Genomic DNA, 8,340 nt, shown 5'->3' with positions numbered 1-8,340 from the left:
CAACCTCACCCAGAACAAAAAACCCCTCCCCTTTAAACCTCAGCCCCACAACAACCCCCTGCCCTAACCTCAGCTCCAGAACAACCCCCCTGCCCCCTAACCTCAGCTCCAGAACAACAACCCTGCCCTAACCCAGCTCCAGAACAACCCCCCTGCCCTAACCCCCAGCTCCAGAACAACCCCCTGCCCTAACTCAGCTCCAGAACAACACCCGGGCCCTAACCCAGTCCAGAACAACAACCCTGCCCTAACCTCAGCTCCAAACAACCCCCCTGCCCTAACCTCAGCTCCAAACAACCCCTGCCCTAACCTCACTCCAGAACAACCCCCCTGCCCTAACCTCAGCTCCAGAACCCCCCCTGCCCTAACCTCAGCTCCAGAACAACCCCCCTCCCCAAACCCCTCAGCTCCAGAACAACCCTGCCCTAACCTCAGCTCCAGAAAAACCCCCCCCTGCCCTAACCCAGTTTCCAGAAAAACCCCCCCTGCCCTAACCCAGCCCCAAACAACAACCCTGCCCTAAACCTCAGCCCGAACAACCCCCTCCCAACCCCCACTCCAAACAACCCCCTGCCCTAACCCCCAGCTCCAGAACAACCACCCTGCCCTAACCTCAGCTCCAGAAACAAACCCCCTTCCCTAACTCAGCCCAGAACAACCCCCTCCCTAACCTCAGACTCCAGAACAACCACCCTGCCCTAACCTCAGCTCCAGAACAACCACCCTGCCCTAACCTCAGCTCCAGAACAACCACCCTGCCCTAACCTCAGCTCCAGAACAACAACCCTGCCCTAACCTCAGCTCCAGAACAACCCCCCTGCCCTAACCTCAGCTCCAGAACAACAACCCTGCCCTAACCTCAGCTCCAGAACAACACCCCTGCCCTAACCTCAGCTCCAGAACAACAACCCTGCCCTAACCTCAGCTCCAGAACAACCCCCCTGCCCTAACCTCAGCTCCAGAACAACAACCCTGCCCTAACCTCAGCTCCAGAACAACCCCCCTGCCCTAACCTCAGCTCCAGAACAACAACCCTGCCCTAACCTCAGCTCCAGAACAACCCCCCTGCCCTAACCTCAGCTCCAGAACAACAACCCTGCCCTAACCTCAGCTCCAGAACAACACCCTGCCCTAACCTCAGCTCCAGAACAACCCCCCTGCCCTAACCTCAGCTCCAGAACAACAACCCTGCCCTAACCTCAGCTCCAGAACAACCACCCTGCCCTAACCTCAGCTCCAGAACAACACCCTGCCCTAACCTCAGCTCCAGAACAACACCCTGCCCTAACCTCAGCTCCAGAACAACCACCCTGCCCTAACCTCAGCTCCAGAACAACAACCCTGCCCTAACCTCAGCTCCAGAACAACCCCCCTGCCCTAACCTCAGCTCCAGAACAACCACCCTGCCCTAACCTCAGCTCCAGAACAACACCCTGCCCTAACCTCAGCTCCAGAACAACACCCTGCCCTAACCTCAGCTCCAGAACAACAACCCTGCCCTAACCTCAGCTCCAGAACAACACCCTGCCCTAACCTCAGCTCCAGAACAACAACCCTGCCCTAACCTCAGCTCCAGAACAACAACCCTGCCCTAACCTCAGCTCCAGAACAACACCCTGCCCTAACCTCAGCTCCAGAACAACAACCCTGCCCTAACCTCAGCTCCAGAACAACCCCCCTGCCCTAACCTCAGCTCCAGAACAACACCCTGCCCTAACCTCAGCTCCAGAACAACAACCCTGCCCTAACCTCAGCTCCAGAACAACCACCCTGCCCTAACCTCAGCTCCAGAACAACCACCCTGCCCTAACCTCAGCTCCAGAACAACCCCCTGCCCTAACCTCAGCTCCAGAACAACACCCTGCCCTAACCTCAGCTCCAGAACAACCCCCTGCCCTAACCTCAGCTCCAGAACAACACCCTGCCCTAACCTCAGCTCCAGAACAACCCCCTGCCCTAACCTCAGCTCCAGAACAACACCCTGCCCTAACCTCAGCTCCAGAACAACCCCCTGCCTAACCTCAGCTCCAGAACAACCCCCTGCCCTAACCTCAGCTCCAGAACAACACCCTGCCCTACCTCAGCTCCAGAACAACACCCTGCCCTAACCTCAGCTCCAGAACAACACCCCTGCCCTAACCTCAGCTCCAGAACAACCCCCTGCCCTAACCTCAGCTCCAGAACAACACCCTGCCCTAACCTCAGCTCCAGAACAACCACCCTGCCCTAACCTCAGCTCCAGAACAACACCCCTGCCCTAACCTCAGCTCCAGAACAACCCCCTGCCCTAACCTCAGCTCCAGAACAACACCCCTGCCCTAACCTCAGCTCCAGAACAACACCCTGCCCTAACCTCAGCTCCAGAACAACCCCCCTGCCCTAACCTCAGCTCCAGAACAACCCCCTGCCCTAACCTCAGCTCCAGAACAACACCCTGCCCTAACCTCAGCTCCAGAACAACACCCTGCCCTAACCTCAGCTCCAGAACAACAACCCTGCCCTAACCTCAGCTCCAGAACAACAACCCTGCCCTAACCTCAGCTCCAGAACAACAACCCTGCCCTAACCTCAGCTCCAGAACAACACCCCTGCCCTAACCTCAGCTCCAGAACAACACCCTGCCCTAACCTCAGCTCCAGAACAACACCCTGCCCTAACCTCAGCTCCAGAACAACACCCCTGCCCTAACCTCAGCTCCAGAACAACACCCTGCCCTAACCTCAGCTCCAGAACAACACCCCTGCCCTAACCTCAGCTCCAGAACAACAACCCTGCCCTAACCTCAGCTCCAGAACAACACCCTGCCCTAACCTCAGCTCCAGAACAACAACCCTGCCCTAACCTCAGCTCCAGAACAACAACCCTGCCCTAACCTCAGCTCCAGAACAACCCCCTGCCCTAACCTCAGCTCCAGAACAACACCCTGCCCTAACCTCAGCTCCAGAACAACACCCTGCCCTAACCTCAGCTCCAGAACAACACCCTGCCCTAACCTCAGCTCCAGAACAACACCCTGCCCTAACCTCAGCTCCAGAACAACAACCCTGCCCTAACCTCAGCTCCAGAACAACACCCTGCCCTAACCTCAGCTCCAGAACAACACCCTGCCCTAACCTCAGCTCCAGAACAACAACCCTGCCCTAACCTCAGCTCCAGAACAACACCCTGCCCTAACCTCAGCTCCAGAACAACCCCCTGCCCTAACCTCAGCTCCAGAACAACACCCTGCCCTAACCTCAGCTCCAGAACAACCCCCTGCCCTAACCTCAGCTCCAGAACAACAACCCTGCCCTAACCTCAGCTCCAGAACAACACCCTGCCCTAACCTCAGCTCCAGAACAACACCCTGCCCTAACCTCAGCTCCAGAACAACAACCCTGCCCTAACCTCAGCTCCAGAACAACAACCCTGCCCTAACCTCAGCTCCAGAACAACACCCTGCCCTAACCTCAGCTCCAGAACAACACCCTGCCCTAACCTCAGCTCCAGAACAACACCCTGCCCTAACCTCAGCTCCAGAACAACAACCCTGCCCTAACCTCAGCTCCAGAACAACACCCTGCCCTAACCTCAGCTCCAGAACAACAACCCTGCCCTAACCTCAGCTCCAGAACAACACCCCTGCCCTAACCTCAGCTCCAGAACAACAACCCTGCCCTAACCTCAGCTCCAGAACAACAACCCTGCCCTAACCTCAGCTCCAGAACAACACCCCTGCCCTAACCTCAGCTCCAGAACAACAACCTGCCCTAACCTCAGCTCCAGAACAACAACCCTGCCCTAACCTCAGCTCCAGAACAACAACCCTGCCCTAACCTCAGCTCCAGAACAACACCCTGCCCTAACCTCAGCTCCAGAACAACACCCTGCCCTAACCTCAGCTCCAGAACAACACCCTGCCCTAACCTCAGCTCCAGAACAACAACCCTGCCCTAACCTCAGCTCCAGAACAACACCCTGCCCTAACCTCAGCTCCAGAACAACACCCTGCCCTAACCTCAGCTCCAGAACAACACCCTGCCCTAACCTCAGCTCCAGAACAACACCCTGCCCTAACCTCAGCTCCAGAACAACACCCTGCCCTAACCTCAGCTCCAGAACAACACCCTGCCCTAACCTCAGCTCCAGAACAACACCCTGCCCTAACCTCAGCTCCAGAACAGCACCCTGCCCTAACCTCAGCTCCAGAACAACACCCTGCCCTAACCTCAGCTCCAGAACAACCCCCCTGCCCTAACCTCAGCTCCAGAACAACCCCCTGCCCTAACCTCAGCTCCAGAACAACCCCCTGCCCTAACCTCAGCTCCAGAACAACACCCTGCCCTAACCTCAGCTCCAGAACAACACCCTGCCCTAACCTCAGCTCCAGAACAACACCCTGCCCTAACCTCAGCTCCAGAACAACCCCCTGCCCTAACCTCAGCTCCAGAACAACACCCTGCCCTAACCTCAGCTCCAGAACAACACCCTGCCCTAACCTCAGCTCCAGAACAACACCCTGCCCTAACCTCAGCTCCAGAACAACACCCTGCCCTAACCTCAGCTCCAGAACAACCCCCTGCCCTAACCTCAGCTCCAGAACAACCCCCCTGCCCTAACCTCAGCTCCAGAACAACACCCTGCCCTAACCTCAGCTCCAGAACAACCCTGCCCTAACCTCAGCTCCAGAACAACAACCCTGCCCTAACCTCAGCTCCAGAACAACCCTGCCCTAACCTCAGCTCCAGAACAACACCCTGCCCTAACCTCAGCTCCAGAACAACACCCTGCCCTAACCTCAGCTCCAGAACAACCCCCTGCCCTAACCTCAGCTCCAGAACAACACCCTGCCCTAACCTCAGCTCCAGAACAACAGATATATCAACAGATCTTTACCGGATTAACAGAAGCGAAAATTCTTAACGTTTAGAATACGGGACACCCAGTTGACGTAAATAGAAAACGGGATGTTCGACTCGCTGGAAGGCTCAAGCTTAGCCAATTGACGACGCCCCCTGGGCAATGGAGACGACCAATAATGATGGTAGTAGAAAATGGGAAGGAAAACCATCTTCAGTGTGTTAGGAAACAGGCGAAGAAAGAGAGGCCACGTTCGTTCACACTCAGTCTCTAGCTGTCATGTATAATGCACCGAAACCACAGCTCCCTTTCCATGTCATGTGTCCTGCACCGAAACCACAGCTCCCTTTCTGTGTCATGTGTCCTTCACCGAAACCACAGCTCCCTTTCCATGTCATGTGTCATGCACCGAAACCGCAGCTCCCTTTCCATGTCACGTTTCCTGCACCGAAACCACAGCTCCCTTTCCCCATCCAGGCCCCTACAGACCTTATCATACTTTATTACACTTAGACATTATTATCCTTAGACTTTATTGTACTTTATTATACTTATACTTCTATTTTGCTTTATTCTTGTGTTCCTGTGGCACTTAAATCCACTACTTAAACAACTAGTGAGGTATAGTTAGGTATTTCTACTGATGCTGGTCCTAATTTTTGCATGTAAGTAGCAGGGTAAGTTGGTCACCTTGAATAGAGAGCACTTCCCCTCCTGTGTAAAGTGGGGGGTCAGTGAATACATAGTAATTATTATTATTATTATTATTATTATTATTATTATTATTATTATTATTATTATTAATATTATTATTATTATTATTGTTAATATTATTATTATTATTATTATTATTATTATTATTATTATTATTATTATTATTATTGTTATTATTATTATTATTATTATTATTATTATTATTATTATTGTTATTATTATCCTCGAAGGCTCAGAGTGGGGTGCCTAAATGTGTGTGGATGTAACCAAGATGTGAAAAAAGGAGAGATAGGTAGTATGTTTGAGGAAAGGAACCTGGATGTTTTGGCTCTGAGTGAAACGAAGCTCAAGGGTAAAGGGGAAGAGTGGTTTGGAAATGTCTGGGGAGTGAAGTCAGGGGTTAGTGAGAGGACAAGAGCAAGGGAAGGAGTAGCAATACTCCTGAAACAGGAGTTGTGGGAGTATGTGATAGAATGTAAGAAAGTAAATTCTCGATTAATATGGGTAAAATTGAAAGTTGATGGAGAGAGGTGGGTGATTATTGGTGCATATGCACCTGGGCATGAGAAGAAAGATCATGAGAGGCAAGTGTTTTGGGAGCAGCTAAATGAGTGTGTTAGCGGTTTTGATGCACGAGACCGGGTTATAGTGATGGGTGATTTGAATGCAAAGGTGAGTAATGTGGCAGTTGAGGGAATAATTGGTATGCATGGGGTGTTCAGTGTTGTAAATGGAAATGGTGAAGAGCTTGTAGATTTATGTGCTGAAAAAGGACTGATGATTGGGAATACCTGGTTTAAAAAGCGAGATATACATAAGTATACTTATGTAAGTAGGAGAGATGGCCAGAGAGCGTTATTGGATTACGTGTTAATTGACAGGCGTGCGAAAGAGAGACTTTTGGATGTTAATGTGCTGAGAGGTGCAACTGGAGGGATGTCTGATCATTATCTTGTGGAGGCTAAGGTGAAGATTAGTATGGGTTTTCAGAAAAGAGGAGTGAATGTTGGGGTGAAGAAGGTGGTGAGAGTAAGTGAGCTTGGGAAGGAGACCTGTGTGGGGAAGTACCAGGAGAGACTGTGTACAGAATGGAAAAAGGTGAGAACAATGGAAGTAAGGGGAGTGGGGGAGGAATGGGATGTATTTAGGGAATCAGTGATGGATTGCGCAAAAGATGCTTGTGGCATGAGAAGAGTGGGAGGTGGGCTGTTTAGAAAGGGTAGTGAGTGGTGGGATGAAGAAGTAAGAGTATTAGTGAAAGAGAAGAGAGAGGCATTTGGACGATTTTTGCAGGGAAAAAATGCAATTGAGTGGGAGAAGTATAAAAGAAAGAGACAGGAGGTCAAGAGAAAGGTGCAAGAGGTGAAAAAAAGGGCAAATGAGAGTTGGGGTGAGAGACTATCAGTAAATTTTAGGGAGAATAAAAAGATGTTCTGGAAGGAGGTAAATAGGGTGCGTAAGACAAGGGAGCAAATGGGAACTTCAGTGAAGGGCGTAAATGGGGAGGTGATAACAAGTAGCGGTGATGTGAGAAGGAGATGGAATGAGTATTTTGAAGGTTTGTTGAATGTGTCTGATGACAGAGTGGCAGATATAGGGTGTTTTGGTCGAGGTGGTGTGCAAAGTGAGAGGGTTAGGGAAAATGATTTGGTAAACAGAGAAGAGGTAGTAAAAGCTTTGCGGAAGATGAAAGCCGGCAAGGCAGCAGGTTTGGATGGTATTGCAGTGGAATTTATTAAAAAAGGGGGTGACTGTATTGTTGACTGGTTGGTAAGGTTATTTAATGTATGTATGACTCATGGTGAGGTGCCTGAGGATTGGCGGAATGCGTGCATAGTGCCATTGTACAAAGGCAAAGGGGATAAGAGTGAGTGCTCAAATTACAGAGGTATAAGTTTGTTGAGTATTCCTGGTAAATTATATGGGAGGGTATTGATTGAGAGGGTGAAGGCATGTACAGAGCATCAGATTGGGGAAGAGCAGTGCGGTTTCAGAAGTGGTAGAGGATGTGTGGATCAGGTGTTTGCTTTGAAGAATGTATGTGAGAAATACTTAGAAAAGCAAATGGATTTGTATGTAGCATTTATGGATCTGGAGAAGGCATATGATAGAGTTGATAGAGATGCTCTGTGGAAGGTATTAAGAATATATGGTGTGGGAGGCAAGTTGTTAGAAGCAGTGAAAAGTTTTTATCGAGGATGTAAGGCATGTGTACGTGTAGGAAGAGAGGAAAGTGATTGGTTCTCAGTGAATGTAGGTTTGCGGCAGGGGTGTGTGATGTCTCCATGGTTGTTTAATTTGTTTATGGATGGGGTTGTAAGGGAGGTAAATGCAAGAGTCCTGGAAAGAGGGGCAAGTATGAAGTCTGTTGGGGATGAGAGAGCTTGGGAAGTGAGTCAGTTGTTGTTCGCTGATGATACAGCGCTGGTGGCTGATTCATGTGAGAAACTGCAGAAGCTGGTGACTGAGTTTGGTAAAGTGTGTGGAAGAAGAAAGTTGAGAGTAAATGTGAATAAGAGCAAGGTTATTAGGTACAGTAGGGGTGAGGGTCAAGTCAATTGGGAGGTGAGTTTGAATGGAGAAAAACTGGAGGAAGTGAAGTGTTTTAGATATCTGGGAGTGGATCTGTCAGCGGATGGAACCATGGAAGCGGAAGTGGATCATAGGGTGGGGGAGGGGGCGAAAATTTTGGGAGCCTTGAAAAATGTGTGGAAGTCGAGAACATTATCTCGGAAAGCAAAAATGGGTATGTTTGAGGGAATAGTGGTTCCAACAATGTTGTATGGT

General features: G+C 50.7%; 1 protein-coding gene across 1 annotated transcript in view; it reads right to left on the bottom strand.

The window, feature by feature from the left end:
* Positions 1-8,340, bottom strand: part of LOC139754438 (uncharacterized) — a 57,943-nt gene that overhangs the window by 201 nt on the left and 49,402 nt on the right. The window lies entirely within an intron of this gene.

Source organism: Panulirus ornatus, chromosome 17 (genome assembly GCF_036320965.1).
Source record: "Panulirus ornatus isolate Po-2019 chromosome 17, ASM3632096v1, whole genome shotgun sequence".
NCBI lineage: Eukaryota > Metazoa > Arthropoda > Malacostraca > Decapoda > Palinuridae > Panulirus > Panulirus ornatus.
This window is presented reverse-complemented; position numbering and strand designations above follow the sequence as displayed.